Consider the following 15,958-nt stretch of genomic DNA (forward strand, 5'->3'; position numbering starts at 1 on the left):
CCATCTTGAAAACACAAATAGTAACAATATTCCATGGTGCCTAACTTCTTTAGAAAATCATATATAAAAATATACATATATATGTGTGTATGTGTGTATTATATATATAGAAATGTTCTTGGGTACCATTTAAATTTCTGGTTATTTTTTCTTTATAGTACATTTGAATGTTCCAAGTACAACCATCATTTTATTTAACAACCATTTATTAAGCAACTACTGAGTTGCAAGTGCCACTGTAGATATACATAAACAAATAAAATACAGTCCTGTCTTTTCATAAAGGCTTTTAATCTAGTGAGATGGGGGTTACTGGGTTGAGTAGTGTCTCTCCAAAATTAATATCTATCTGAACCTCACAATGCAACCTTATTTGGAAATAGGGTCTTTGCAGATTTAATTAATTAAATTAAGATGAGGTTAGACTGGATTAGGGCGAGCCAGGAATGCCAAGGATGGTGAGCAACTATGAAGAGCAGGAGAAGGAAGGAAGAACGCCCTTACAGAGCTTTCAGAGAGAGCACAGCTCTGTATAACACCTTGATTCCAGACTTCTGGCTCCAGAATGGTGAGAGAATCCATTTCTGTTGTTCTAAGTCACCAAGTTTTTGGTACTTTGTCCTAGCAGCCTTAGGAAACACAGGGGTGCAAGACAGATATAGCCACAAACAAGAATTTCTACAAGAATAGATTCCATTTAAATAGAAGCCTTTAAGACGCTGATACACACCAGGCCTTCCATATCAAAATGGCTGACCTAGATGAAAAATTGTAAAGCACAAACAATTAAGATGGGATTTATTTTCTCGGTTGTTTATAGGCCTGTTCCTATACCTTGCATTGCACTCATTCATTCAGCAAGGGGGTTGATCATTCTGATAATAGGATAAAAGTTTTTAGTGAAGTTTCCAGCCGTGGTTAAAAAGCAACATAAAACTAAAGACGTGTGAAATGAAATTATCAGTCACAGACCTAATAGGTTTCCAAAACACAAGCCAGCTGTCTGCTGCCAGCCTCCTCACTCCCGTGCTTTCCCCTTTTCAAAGTCAAACTGCATATGAAGTGCTTTAATCTTTGAACATGCAGCTGCTTCAGACTTCCCCAGCCTTTTTATACTTTTCATGCATCCAATTCATCTCCATTCCAAGAGGCATGTCCAGGGAGGTGACAGGCCGACAATAATGCCTGGGCCACAACAGGCCCTTAGCAGAGTGGTGACTAACTGATTAAATGCTTAGCATGCCAACCCACATAAACCATGGAGCCAGGGATTAAGACTCCCTTGCAGCACAGCACCCAGGAAGTCAGCTTTCAAGTAGAATTAAATCCTTTTTAAATGCCTTAACATTAACATTTCTTGGGTCTCTTCCATCACCATATCTGTGCCACTTTATATTCCAGATGTATTTGAACTAAAAAAAATAAAAACATCTAAACCTACTTTATGACTGCTATATATTGACATAAAAAGGAAACCAAACGGACAACAAAAGACACCAGGAAATTGGAACTTCTTAGATAAACATATGGGTGAGTCTTTTGGTTTCCTTTCACTGAAATTAGAAAAATAAACAGCGACCTTTCCAGACCCGGGGAGGGAAAAGGAGAAAGTAAGAGAGACAAAGCAAGAGAGAGAGCCCTGAAACAACAAGAAAGAAACAGGACAGGAAAAGAGTCGAGTAGTCAAAAATAGTGAGAAAATGGAACTTCAACACTGCTAAAGAACGAAAAGATGGTAAGAAACCAGCTCCCCCTGGCAATATAAGGACACGTGTGAGAGAAGCACCTTGAACTGTGGGGAGCCCCTGAGTCCAGTCCAATCCCCTTCCCTTGCCAGCATTTCCTTTCCTCTCTAATATCACCCAAATTTCAAAGACTGTTATGCCTTCCTTGAGTAAGGCCGGCTTTCTCAGAAACAACATGAGGCCAGCTTTTGATTCTATTATTGGCCTTTTTACCAAAGTAAAATTTCCATGGCTTTTTCTTATCAGAGGCTATTCCAGGGCCTGGTTTTTCTACAAAAAAAGGAAGGCAATTTACATATACATATGTGTGTGTATTTCCAATTCTATCTATACCTACATTTCAGTAGAATTACAATTCCTGTAGGAACCAAACTTTGAATAAAGTCAGTTGTATGCTTCAAAGTCTTTATTGTAAAAACGGCATTGATGACATAAAAATAAAAATCAATATAACATTAGCAAGGAAAAGACTTTGTGGCTAGGTGAGCTCCTGGGCATAGCCCCAGCCCCCATCCCATCCTGGAAGCCCTGTTATTCCCTGAGCAGGATGCTCTCTACACATTGTTCTCTCAGTAGGATGCCTCTCCACACTTTTGAGTGCTGTGCCTGATACTTGGAACTCTCTTCTCCCCACCAACCCCATGGCTCTGTTGGTCACTGCTCAACTGTTCCTGTATCAGATAGCCCCTTCTTCCTCACAAGTCTGAATAAAATAGCAACCACCCAATATTCCTTAACTCTTCATCCTGTTTTATTTTTATCCATACTGTACCTCTCCTGCTGATATATTATTATATTTGCTTAAGGGTTTTCCATCCACTAGCATGTGAATGCCATGGGGACGGGGACTTTGCCAGTTTGGTTTATTACCACATGCCCAGCACCTTGAGGAGCACCTGGCTCTCATGGGCTCACAATGAATCTTTATTAGGGAATAAATGATTCTCAGTTCTGTGCTGTGTGCAGTATTTGCCCTAGAAGGAAGAGTGACTCAGACATCCATGCTCCCAGCCATCTTGGACTCAAATGCTTTGGAGCAGAAGAAAGATCAAGAATTGAGGAGGGAGTATATACTGATGAAAGTAAACATTTAGCAGTTTGAATAAACAACATTTTCAAACTCCAACAGGCCTAAAGCGCTGTCTCCAGGGCTCTCCTGTTCTCATCACATGGCCTGGGGAAACTGTGCTGAGGTGTTTGATCCATTTCTTTCAAGCCAATTTGCAAAGTCTTGTAGCCCGCTGACAGCAGAACAGAGGGTCTGGTTGGCATTTGAGTCACTCCAAGCAACAAGGGAAAGAAACTAAGAACATAAAGTGGGAGGTCTTAAAATGGTAACTAGAAAATTCAGAGTCTCAGGGAATAATGAAACTGGATTTCTAAATGAAGACTTTTACCTATTTCACCTAAATCCACAGCTATCTGCCAATCTGGATGAAACACCAGCATAATTTTTAGGCCACACTTTCTATCTGCATTCCTCCTCCTCCCCAGCAAGGCATACAGAAAAGGTATTCCTGAAGGCCTTAAAAGTTGATGAAAGTAAAATTCAAATGTACATACTAGGCTGTGTCTATGTCCTGTCCAGATCTCCCCTTACTGGGCCAATGTAGACAGAGGCTACTTCACACACACGCCACACACACACATACAGCCCACACCAATGACTGACTAACATCCTTGGGTGACAAAGTGTGGTGTGGTTTATAGTGTGGTTTCTGCCTGCATAGTCCCTCCTTTCACTCCTATAGCCAATCTACATCCAGCCAAGGCTAGAATTTACCCCACACGTAGCCAAGACTAAAATTTACTTTAAAATACATCCTTGCTCCATTCTTCTCCCTTCACTAGCCTGCATCACCTCTTCCCTTACAGCTTCTTCCTGCAGAGCATCCCCTCAGTAAATCATGGCACCTGAATCTCCATCTTGGACTCTGCTTCTGAAAACTGAACATGAAACAGTATAAGTCCAGGTTAGTCTATTGACTTAAAATCCAAAATTAGAATGGCTTAAATTAAATTGGAATAAATTCCATCTCATTTTAAGGCCACTTGAATTTAACAGATTCTAAGTTCATAGAGCTATGAAGATATTGTGTGCAGAGGAAGAACATTTCCTGTTTGAGTGGACTTCATTGCCCATCCATGCTGTGATGGTATTGGGAAGGAAAATGGGCATGCCTGATTCAAGTGAATGATTGCAATGTACCATAGCACTTTTGTCTTTTGTTCCTTTTCTGCATGTATACTTGGTTGGGTTGCTTTTGTTCTGTATTTGTTCTTAATCTTTTAATGTATAAAAGTTGACTCTTAAGCTTAAAGAAATCATTTATTTAGCCAACTCAGAGTTCTTTTATTCTAATTTAAATTTTTTGTTTTATGAAGTTGGTCTAGTGTATTTGATGGATTTTAAGAGGACTCTATTTCATGGTTTCTATTATAACTTTATATTGGTTATAGTCAGTTAAGAATTTAATCTGTCTCTTGCATTTTATTAGCAAACTGTGTGAATTATCCTCACAATATGCAGGCTTGCTTCTGTCTGGTCAGTTATTTCTCTTAGGAAGTAAAACACCTCTTGAGAACTTGGTCAATTGCTTTTTTATTTTTAGTCTACATTTTTTAGTAATAACATTATAAAAACTTCAATGAAGATATAGTATTTATTACATTCTCTTGAGCCTAAACTCTCTTGAGTGCATTTATTTATTGGATTTATATACTACTTTCTCATGCAATAGTTAGATTTATATTTCAGTCAGTTTTCTATTTTCACACATTATGTTAGAAATACACATTGCCTTAATTAAAATGACACCACAAGGTGGCTATGCCTTTTTTGGAGGACAATGTTCTTTCTTTATTGCTTAGAATAACCCAAGAAGTTACTGATAAATCAGATAAAAACACACATTTACTACATTATATTATTGGTTTATCTGACTAATATTAATATATTATCATATTTTTTTTGAATTGCCATCAAGTATGTTGTCTGATTTAACATTTTTTTTTTACAGTTTATTCTGTGAATTTCCAGTTATAACTATATATACAAATATCTTCTTATGTATTCAACAATCTTATTAATAAACAGGTAGAATTATGCATTTTTACTTTTCTCAGTTTCTTAAATATAAAATGGAGAGAATAACAAAAATTACCTCATAGAATTGTAGAGAGGACACAGTCTGGCAGGTAGTGAGCACCCACTAAATGCAAGCTTGACTGTTACGCGTCATGGATGTCACAGGCCCAGCAGTCCTGTGTTCAGGTCTGTAAACACAGCGTAAATGGGTCACTGACATATCACAGTGCATCTGAAGAAGTGAAAGCATCTGGAAGTCTTATCACCTAAAGACTGGCTAAAGGAAAGGGCACTATTCTGTGGAAGGAAGATTAGATTTTGCTCTGAGCGTCCATAAAGGCCAGGACGAGAACCAATAAGTGGGAACTATGGGAAGACAGCCTTTGTTTCCATATACGGAAAAATGTCAGCCTGACTCAGAAGGCAGTGAGCTCCTGTCACTGGGGACGTCCAGTAAAGCAGGAAGACTGCCTATCAGAGATATCGTAAAAGTGATTCCTCAACTGTCTGGGAAGTTTGACCAGACAAATTCAAGATTCCTTACAGCTATAATAATAAAAACAATAAAAACTAACGCTCGCTGCATGTTAATTACGTGGCACTGTGTGAAGCGCCTTAAGAGTATTACCTTACTGAATCGTCACAACTTCAGTAGATAAGTACTAAGATAAGCAATCCCATTTTATCTATGGGGAAATAATGGCTTAGATTCTGCCTTCAAGGACCTGGAAGCCCTTAACCAATAGGTTATACTGCCTTCCAGGACATGATAATCCTGACTTGGGTCTTCTCAACAATACCAGTGAAGTTGGACATCCCATCCTTTTTTTTTACATTGTAACCCGGTCCTACGATTTGGAATTCTTTCTCTATCACTCAAAATATGCAAGGTTACACCATATTAACAAACAACTCCTAAATCTTCCTGTCTTCATACAAAGGTTTCTTTCTCATTCACTCACATGTTCACCACGGCTTGGCTCGGGGACCTGCTCCACATCCCCTAATACTGGATCTGTGTTGATGGAGCAGCCACCACCTCAAAAGATGTCAGTGACCCAAGCAAAGGGAAAAAGAGAGATCTGAAGGGTGCTCACCGGCAGCTAAACGCTCAGGTAAAGAAGTGACACAGATGCCATTTTTACTCACAAGTCACTGGTCAGAACTAGTCACTTGCAATCCTATGATAGCTCAGAAGGTGGAGAGCCAGAAGTATTTGGTAAGTGGAACCAATGACTACCATATTTTCACTGCAAAGTTTTCACATTCTGTCATTCAAAAGCTACTGCTACCTCACAGCTTCTCAAGGTATTTTTCCCAATTCATAAAAGAGACGAAACTTTCTGTGATAACACAATATAGTGATGGTATTGCTCCTTTATTCCTCTCTCACGGTATTTATACCTCTTCTGAAAGTGTAGGGTTTCTTCTAGTGAATAAAAACCAATTAAGACATAAAATACCTCAAGAATATGGTAGAACCTATCCACTCCTGAAACAATCCACTTGAGTAGAGGTAATGACACAATTTGAATGTATAGGCTTTTCAAAAGCATAGACTGAATTTCTATCCATCTCAATAGTTTTAAGTGAAGACATATTTTTCATCAAAGTGCTTTATTTTTGTTTACAGATCATCTAAATCACTAAATATATTCTCTTCCAAATGACCTCTACTTTCAACACCAATTTACAAAAGACTTCTGCCTTGGGACACAAAAGACTTTTGTTTGTTCCATTTGGACTGACATTGCTTTAGGATAAAAGCCGTTCCCTTACTCTGGAAGTTTCCAATGAGAAGGCAAAGGCTGCCACTGTGCAGGAGCAGTCAGTCCTCTAGGCTCTTTTCCTAAACTACCGCTTCCTTCCTCTAAACGCTCTTGGCTTTAAAATTCCCTAGAACACTAAGAAGTAGTGTTCTCTTGAACCCACTCAATTAAATAAGCGATTACTTTGAAATTTAGAATTAACCATAACCCTAACTCCAACCCCAAGAGCTATGGCTTTTCTGGAATGAGTCACCCCCTCCAAAGATACAATCCAAATCTTTCTCTCTACAATATCAGAAGAGTGAATTTCTTTGGTTATGAGCTGTCACAACCATCTCAGCACTGATTCATTTCCCCAGTCCTTTATTCCAATACAGAGTTTCAACGCCTCCCTCTCAAAAAGATAGTTTGATCACCTTAACATTATTGCAATTTATAACAATGAAAATTTTAAATCAAGAGGATCCTTTCTTTGTTTAAAGAAAAAAGTTTAGAACTAAAAAGATTATACCTTCATTTGAATGATATAAATTAGAAATAGTTCAAAATGGAAATCTTTGTCTTTGGGTTTGGAGGCACATTTCTTGAGAAAGTGTTGAGGACTTTTTTTTTTAAGTCATTTCCATTTTAGCACCAGAGACTGTGAAGCTAGGAAACATACGGAAGGGGGAAAAATCTAATGGCAATTTGGTGTAATAGCACTGTAACCTTGGATTTGTGTGCTAGTCTCTTTGGTGAGCTAAACTACGGGTCAGACTCTTCTAGGAACCATGCTTCTTTTGACATTTTAAAGGTCACAGTTATTTTCATTTTGTGAGTATGATAGGTTATATTATTTCTTTTGAATTCTAGAAGCCTTAGTACTTTTTCAAGAGGGAATGTGGTTACTAGAATCACTTTAATATGAGTACTGATAATCTAATTTCTCATCTGGAAATAGAGATGGGGAAAAAAGTTCCCATTACTTGTTTTTGACTCTAGATCATAGAATTTATTTTCACTAAACGTATTACATAAGTTTAAGATTTTACTATAACTTTATCTGGTTGGCTTTAATCTACCAGCAAATTGTTTTCTTTACTCAACTTTCAATTCAATGCGTAAATACAAAGTGCCTATTATGTGTAAAGCACAACACTGTATATAACTGAGAATCAATGGAACCCCTGACCCCAAGAAGTTTATAATCTAGTAGATGGGCATGTAAACAAACAAGCATAATACAAAGAAGCATGTGAAAAATATTATAACGAAACCACAAGTGCCTTGGTGCATAGCACCTGGATCATTTTCAGCTAGGAAGTGGGGGCCAGCCTCGTGGGAGAGTGGCATATGACCTGGGCTGGACCTGAAAGGTGGGTAGAATTTGGGGAGACAGACTTGGGAAGGAAGAGCCCTCTGAAAGGGGAAAATATGAACAAGCAGGGAGTGTGCTTGGGAAAAACCAAGTAGTCTTGCTTGGCTGTAGTGTAGGGCACGGCAAAGAAGAAAAGGGAAAGAAAATGCAAACTGTAGATTCCCAAAGCCACACAATGCTCAAGCCAGAAGAGACCTCAGTGACACTTTATCTATCTCTTATTTTTACAGATGTGGAAAATAAAAGCTTCTTTTCACACATTGTTATTTTTATGTTCCTTGTTTTGGATACTTCTTTTTAATTTGATTATGTGGCCCATTTTTCATTAACAGGCTCAACTGTAATTTCAATTCAAGTAGCTTGAATGCAAGTTAACAGATTCATCTGTGAAATACACATGTGTATGAGAAACAATTACCACATTTTTCTTTTTCCAGGCCTCACAGCCAAAATTTGAGGAGGGTAAATCCTTTTCCTTAAACATAACAGGTTAAATTCATAAATTTATTTGGCTGCATGAGGTAATGAGGCTAATATACCCTTAAATTTCATAAAACAAGTTCTTCATTTTGAATATTCTTATATTTCAGGACAATGCCACAAAAGAATTAACAGCATTAGTTCCAGAATTTTACCTGACAGGTGCCTGTCCTTTAGGTTTGCTCCTAGAGACGTTGCCTGCTGTCCCCAAATCTCCAAGTCCTAGTAGACACTGAGCCCTGTCCCCATTTTCATCCTCCTAACACTAAATTGTTTTCTTAAACTCCAACACAAACAAGCAAAACAAAGGGAAAATCTTTCCCACTCTCATCTCTTAAAATTGCACGAAATCTGTCCTTTCATATTTTGGTTGCAGTGTCCTCCTCTATAACGCTGTTCTTTTCAACTGTGTCTCCCTGTGAAAACTCACAGGCAGCTAAGCCTGTGTTTCTATTCACTTTGACAAGAGCTCTTTCCACCGTGGTCTTCACAAACTCAACTCTGCAGCTCCTGACATACAGGAAAACTAAATAACCCAGTAAGCTCTCTAAAATAGCCAAGATAAAGTACAATGACCATTCTCATCTTTAAAAGAAGTTAGAAGCTTGTCACTGTCATTGCAACAGCTTTAGCTTTGCAGCTACTGAGATTTGCAGCAGCATCTCTTTGTCCAAAGGCCTACTGGTGCCTTTCTGTACTGTTACTCCCAAAGTCATCTCCCCCTCCACTGTTTTCAAGGCTCACTGTAGAACACAAATCAGGTCTTGTCTTACTGCTTCTAACAGTCACTGGCTTTCAAGGTCAGTCACCTCTTGTTTGGAAAAGCCAGAGTTCTTTATTTTGAGAGCCAGCCTTTGGTTTGCCTCTACACAGCAGTAGCTTGTTCTTCACAGCGTTCTTTGCGAAAGCATCTTCAGACAGGAGCCAGTCCCGTGCTGTTAGCATAAAAGCTGTGCAATATTGATAAAGACAGATTTCATCTGAGCCCTCTACCCCTATACGCTTAAAGTGCTTTCCTGTATGTTCAGGTGTTACATGCTCTGAATATTACCAGAAGCTAATTTCAGCTAAGTCTTCAAGCCTAACCGTCAAATTTAATAAAGCCACATGCAAACTAGAAGGTCCTCATATTAATTGGATAAAAGGCCAATAATAATTTGTTACTATTCACCAGGAGGGATGTAAACCATCCCCTCAGCAGAAAGAAACATCCCATTACTGACTGAAGCTGTTTAGAATTCTACATGTCCACGCGTACTACAGACATATATGATTTTTAAAGGGGAAGTAAAAAATACTTAACGTTGCCTGCAACATGAAGGTAGAGACAAACCCAAAGGAAACGATATATTTCCTGATGAGAAGTGAAAACTTCAAGAAACTGAAGTAAAATGAAAGTATTTATCCATTATAGTAGCATCACTGTGCCAACCCCTCCCACCTGTAGTACAATAAAGTAATCATTCTCTATTAGACGCATTAACAGTTCTTCCATTCACTCATTCATCCAACAAATATGAACTGGACACTTACTATGTGCTAGAGATTATGCTAAACACTAGGGAGGTATTGGCGAAAAATATTAACACAATCGCTGCCCACACAGATTACAGTTGGCGGTGAATTAAAGTAAAAATTTATTTTGAAATGTAAAATGATACAGGAAGAGGAAATTGGACAGAACTCTGAAGTGCCTCAGATTTAAAGGATAGGCAGGGAAATGACATGGAAAAGGATGACAAGACAAGAAATGAAAAAACAGGAGAACTGGCGATCTCCTTTCACACCAAAGTCCTAGATTTCAGATAAATTGCAGAATCATAAAATGCTGAGCCACAAGAAATTAAGGGAAAATCTTCAATGGCAAATTAAAGTGAAAGCTAAATCAAGAAAGAATAGGACAAATCTCAATACCAGGAAACTAGACCTTGGATTGCAGGGGAGAATAGGTGTTAAGGTCTGGGAGCTGTGTCCTGGGAAGGATAACCCTGAGCCCCACCTAGAATTGCAACACTCAAAAGTGAAGTGCTGTTTGGAAAACATGGGCTAGAAAACTTCCACATATCAACAAAGGCAACCGAAGAGGAAATCTGTCTGAGTCCATCATGGCTCTGCGCAGGGGGAAAAAAAAAGAATAGCCTTTTCTGAAAACCTGTATATAAAGTTTATTCTTTCACAAGAATCTGAGGTTTAAATGACACTGCTCTTACAGAGAAGGTCGTGGAGGTCCATGGTATCTTGCAGAAATAAACTCAAATCCTCTTTGGATAAAAGGATCCTCAACTCAGGTCCTTTAATTAACTAATTAATTAATCCCACAGATTAATTTTAGCCAAAACCATGCTCACATTAAAAAATGAACATAAACTCAAGAAAATAAGCCAGCATGGCAAGAGTCGGCAGAAAGACAAAAAACTACAGAGCCTTGAGACTTAAGATATCAGACCTAACAGGTACAACATAAATAACTATGCATAAGATGCCTAAAGAAATAAAAGATGGGATTTAAACTTGAGAAAGGAACAAGAACAATCAAAAATGATCAAACCAAATTTGAAGAAAAAACAAAACTAAATAGAATGGGGTTAAATATTTTATGTTGAACCCTCCAGGTCCAACCTCTCCACCCTTTTCCACCATGCCCTGTTCCCTCTGTATTTATCTGACCTGTGTCTATCATCACATCAATCATATTATGACCCCTGGCTTCTGGCTGGGTTTGGCCAATGCAGAGCACAGGCAGGATATCGGAAGGAGAAGGAGGGTGAGTCTGAATGTTTATAACCTTGGCTCCTTCTCTGTGAGGTCCCCAGGGCTGGCTGTGCCTCTTGACAGGTCACACTGCTCCTGCTCTACACAAACTTCCCTTCTCCCAGTTTCCAGTAACCTCTCCTTCTCTGGCAGTTCTGTTGATGTTATTCTTGAGTTTCTGCACTCTTGCTTGTGGTTCCCCTTTATCCTAACCAGAAAGAAAAGATAGATCCCTACAAAAAAAGGGCAATTAGACTGACAGTAAAATTCTCAATAGCAACAATAGAAGCCAGGAAACTATGGAACAATACCTTCAAAGTGCTGAGAGAAAAACTGTCCACTCAAAATTGTATAACACTATTATTCAATAGCAAACCCAAAATAAAGGCAGTTTAAGATAAACAGAAACCAAGAGCATTTACTAGCAATAAACTCTGATTACAATAAATATACTTAGAAAACAGCAAAGCTACAGAAAAAAATGTTAGAATGAGAGAGTTTAGTAAAGTGGCTGATTATAAGATCAATACACTAAAATCAATAATATTTCTATACACCATTAGCAAATAGCTAGAAAATGTAATTTTAAAGAGATACCATTTTAAATAACTGCAATAAAAATGAGGTGCCTAAGAATAAAACTAACACAGAATGTAGAGGATCTTTAGAGAGTGAATGTTTAAAATGTACTGAAAGACACTAAAGAAGAGAGAGATGCGTTGTACTCTTGGATAGGAAGATTATAATCAACATTATAAGAGAGCAACCCCACCCAATTTGAGCTAAGGATTTATTGCAATTCCAGTAAGAGAGGGATATAGTTAAGAGAGAGGGACACAAGCATGTTTGATTATTTTTTCTTATAATATATATACATTTTTATCCAAGAAATTGTATTTTCAAAAATTAAACAAAAGGAGAATTCAGTGTCAAGAAAAACAAAGGAAGAATTGTTTTAAAGGAATAGTTAACACAATCTGATATTGCCAAGTGGTTAAATAAGATAAAGACAGAGAAAGACCTGTGAAATGCAACACAAAGTCTTAGCAACCTTGGCAAAAGCAGTTTCACTGGAGCTGTGGCGAGTAGACTACAATGAAATGGAAAAGTATAAGAAACGTTGAACATCTTCTCCAAGACACTTGGCTCTCCCATGTAAGAGAAATAAAGGTAGCTGGAGTGGAATATGCAGTAGGGAGGATGTTTTATTCTTTTTCACATGTGAAAATCTTGAGTATGTTCACTGCTCATTGGAGGGAGGAGCAGAGAAGTGAAGATATAGAAGACAAGGGCTGATAGTCATATAGACATCCTGAGACTTCAGGAGGAATTAGGATTGAGTGTGGAGGTGCAGGGCATAGTTCAGCTAGGCAGGAAGAAGGAGAGGACAGTAAAAAGACACATGAGCGTAGTAGACTGGGTGGTGAGTCATTAAAGGAAATACTTTTTTTTTATTTTTTGGATTTCTATTTTTACTGGAAACTAAGAGGTAAGAGGCCTAAGGATATATCTTCCCTTAACACCATTTTCCAGTGCCTAAATTGGATGCTGGTAAATCAAGCAAAAATTCACATGGATAAGCAGGAAAATCTCAATACCTTCACATAGATATTTATTCCACCAGATCTAGGTCACAAATTGCTTGGTGGTTCCATGTGGCAGAGTCTTCAAGTCTAGACCAAGGATATGGTTTTGCATTAGTGACTCTATCTGACTCTACAAAAGTTTTTAGGAAGAGAAGCTATAAGGTGAAAATAAAGCTGTAAGACTGTGCAGCTCAGAGTGCCATTCAGCAAAGGAACTGTGAGTTGTCTGCTTTTGCATATTAAATCATTAATCTCCCCACAGGGGAGCAGCTCCAGTAATTTCTCTGCAAATGTCTTCTACAAGGATTCGCAAGGGTGAAGAAAGACTTCTCACTATCCATTAATTTAAAGAACATGGTTCATACAGAACCCTTTGTGATTTCAATGAATTATGATCAGGCTGAAAACACCAATTCCTCCAGTGTTTTTCAAAAAGCATTTTTTCCTCTTCCCAAGATTAAGCCTCTATATTGGGTGATCTGCAAATGAACCTCCCTACAGAGACCAGCAAACAAGTCTGCCATGGTCACACAATGCTAGTCTCCAACACTGTCTTCCATTAGGAGAGAGAGGATTCTTCATAGAAGGAGATTTAATGCATGCTTATCTTAATGGAGAGTTGTCACCCAGGGTGCGCTCATTTTCTTCAAATGTATTGTTCTTACAGTATAGATAAAGTCCCACAGTATCTGTATTGTAAGTAGCCATGACACAAATAAACCTTAGCACATTGGCACCATACGGTGTAAACAAATCCTTCCTAAAAATAAAATATATTTTGTGCTCAAGATATATCTTCAGAGACAACAGGAGGAAAAAACAATCTAGCCTGTACAGTGGTTTTTCTACATTTGGCTGCCAACTTCTATAGATGGATTTAACCAGTGGCTTTTACAGAGGTTAACTTTTATTTCTACTTACGTGGAATGTTCTGAGTGGAAAATTCAGCGACAAGCCAAATTTTTAAGTGTGCCCAATGCATGTAAAATGACTGTGTAAATGAAGCATATTGGATTCCGAAGCTCTCAGGAAAAACACAGCAGACATTTCCTTCCACCTATGATGTTTTTTAGGCCACAAAAAAAATTTTTGGCTAGAATGTTCAAAGTGCATGATTAAAGGTTTCCAATTGCTGGGTAATTTTGTGCTCATAATCACCATAGAATCTCCAGATATTATGTATATATGTGTGTGAATGTATATATATATATATTTAACAGATTGATCCAACCAGAGCTAAATAACCATATTTTCCACCTTAAAAAAAAGAAAGAAAGAAATGGTAAAGAGAGGAATCCTACAGATACCTACATTGCTGTAAGCCAGCCTCCTCCTGGATTGGAACAATCACCTTCACTCTTCATGATCACAACAGGGAGAGCACACCTTGCCCCTGGCACCATGGCTACAAGCCACCCTCAAGGAGACAATGATCTTCCTCTCCCATCAATTGAAGCTCAAACGAAGAGCCCCCAACATGGAACTGGCAAGAATATAAGGTCTCCTCTTACCTTTGCTGCTGATATTTGAAGAGACATATTGCAAGAGCAGATCCTCTTGCAATGCAGAGTGGCGGGTGCTTAAGGACTTTGTTCAGAATCCTGGATCCACTGCTTCCTAAATCTACAACTGGAGCATGTTACATTTCCTCTCTGTACCTCATTTTCCTCCCCTGTAAAATGGCGGCAACAGCAGTGCCTACCTTACACAACTGTGGGGAGTGCAAGTTAATGTGAGTAAAGCCACAGTGTTCAATAAATGCTAACCTATTGTTATTTTTATCAGAATAGAGCAGGTTAAGTGAGTTCCCATAAGGATACATATTTTTCCTGATTTACCTCAACCTTTTATTGCTGGTTCTCATCGATAAGACAGGGGTGATAAAGAACTCTGCAAATTACTCAGCCTCAAGAAAACAGAAGTTGACTCTGCAGTCTTACAAATAGTTTGTAATTGGTTTCCATACTCCACCTGCCAAAGTGTGATAAACATTTCAGTGGGCATGTTTCAACAAGCTCTGATGCAGCAAAAATCCTCAAGAAGGGTAGAGCACATTCAAGGCAATGTGCTCAGCAAGGGCCTGACACATGGCAGGCCCTCACAAATGTTCATTCCCTTCCCATTGCCTTCTCTCTGTCCCTCACCAACTCTGGTAAACCCACACACATGAAGGAGCATGCATATGCACGCACACGCGTGCGCGCGCACAGACACACACACACACACACTGACTTTTCAAAGAGCAGATTCTTCCCTGGTACAGCAGGAGCTTTACTAATAGATTAAAGTTATTCCAGATCGTCATCAAGAAACCACTATTTTTAGATCAGTTATTTTATTATATTATTTCCCGTCCTTTTCAAGCTCTAACACTTTACCTACCAATTCACCTTAAAAACACAGTGATTTTTCTCAGGTACAATAAGCCCCACTAAGCAGATTATTCACTTATCTAAAAAACATTTTGATGCCTACCATGCACCATGCATTCTACTGGGCATCAGATCCAAAAGATGAATTGGCGATGCTCCCCATCCCCGAGAAATTCGCAATCTAGAGGAAGAAACCATATAAACGGAATAAAGACACAAAATAAAAATACCAAATAAACCGAAATCAAATAAAGACACCAAATAAAAGAATAAAACAAATAAAATCTAAATTGCACGATGGAGCTGATATAATTGTGCAACTCTTATCTATAAGCCCAGACTTTACATATTTGTGTTCAGCAAAGGAAACTCCTTATTTTCATTGATTGAAAGTATAAGTATATTTTTAAAACATGAACTTACAAAATGCATCTATACTAATAAAATATTGTTTTATATCTACTTTATACACTGGGATTTCACTTAAAATTTGACTGTCAAGTTTGGAGAACACTTTGTCTAATAACTCTAATATCTCAATTCCTCATGCATTCATTTATTAATAAAAAGTATTAATCACAGTAATAAAATAGTTTGAAGACTTACTATTCATTGAAGACTTACTCTGGTCTGACACTATGTACTTTACATCCCTTATTGTATTTAATCCTCATAACTTCTTTGCAAGCTGGGTGTTGATGAACCAGTTTGCACATAAGGAGACTACAGCTTAACATTCATCAGAGTGTACTGTAAATTGTCTTCTAAAATATTTCTTGGCTTTGCCCACAGATAACCCCTTGGGCCTCC

The 15,958-nt window shown here is 38.2% G+C and overlaps 1 protein-coding gene across 16 annotated transcripts in view; it reads right to left on the reverse strand.

Moving 5' to 3' along the window:
• INPP4B (inositol polyphosphate-4-phosphatase type II B) overlaps positions 1-15,958 on the reverse strand; it is a 794,515-nt gene that overhangs the window by 758,320 nt on the left and 20,237 nt on the right. For 5 of the 16 annotated variants that reach the window (XM_070504821.1, XM_070504819.1, XM_044767203.2 and 2 more), the window contains exon 2: positions 4,910-5,021. The exons of 8 other annotated variants lie outside the window; for them this stretch is intronic. The gene's annotated coding sequence lies outside the window, so the exon portion shown is untranslated. Of the gene's footprint in view, positions 1-4,909; positions 5,022-15,251; positions 15,330-15,958 lie in introns of those variants that run through there. 3 more of the 16 variants (XM_070504809.1, XM_070504812.1, XM_070504815.1) reach the window with 3 other exon arrangements.

The sequence above is a fragment of the Equus asinus genome, chromosome 3 (genome assembly GCF_041296235.1).
Source record: "Equus asinus isolate D_3611 breed Donkey chromosome 3, EquAss-T2T_v2, whole genome shotgun sequence".
Taxonomy (NCBI): domain Eukaryota; kingdom Metazoa; phylum Chordata; class Mammalia; order Perissodactyla; family Equidae; genus Equus; species Equus asinus.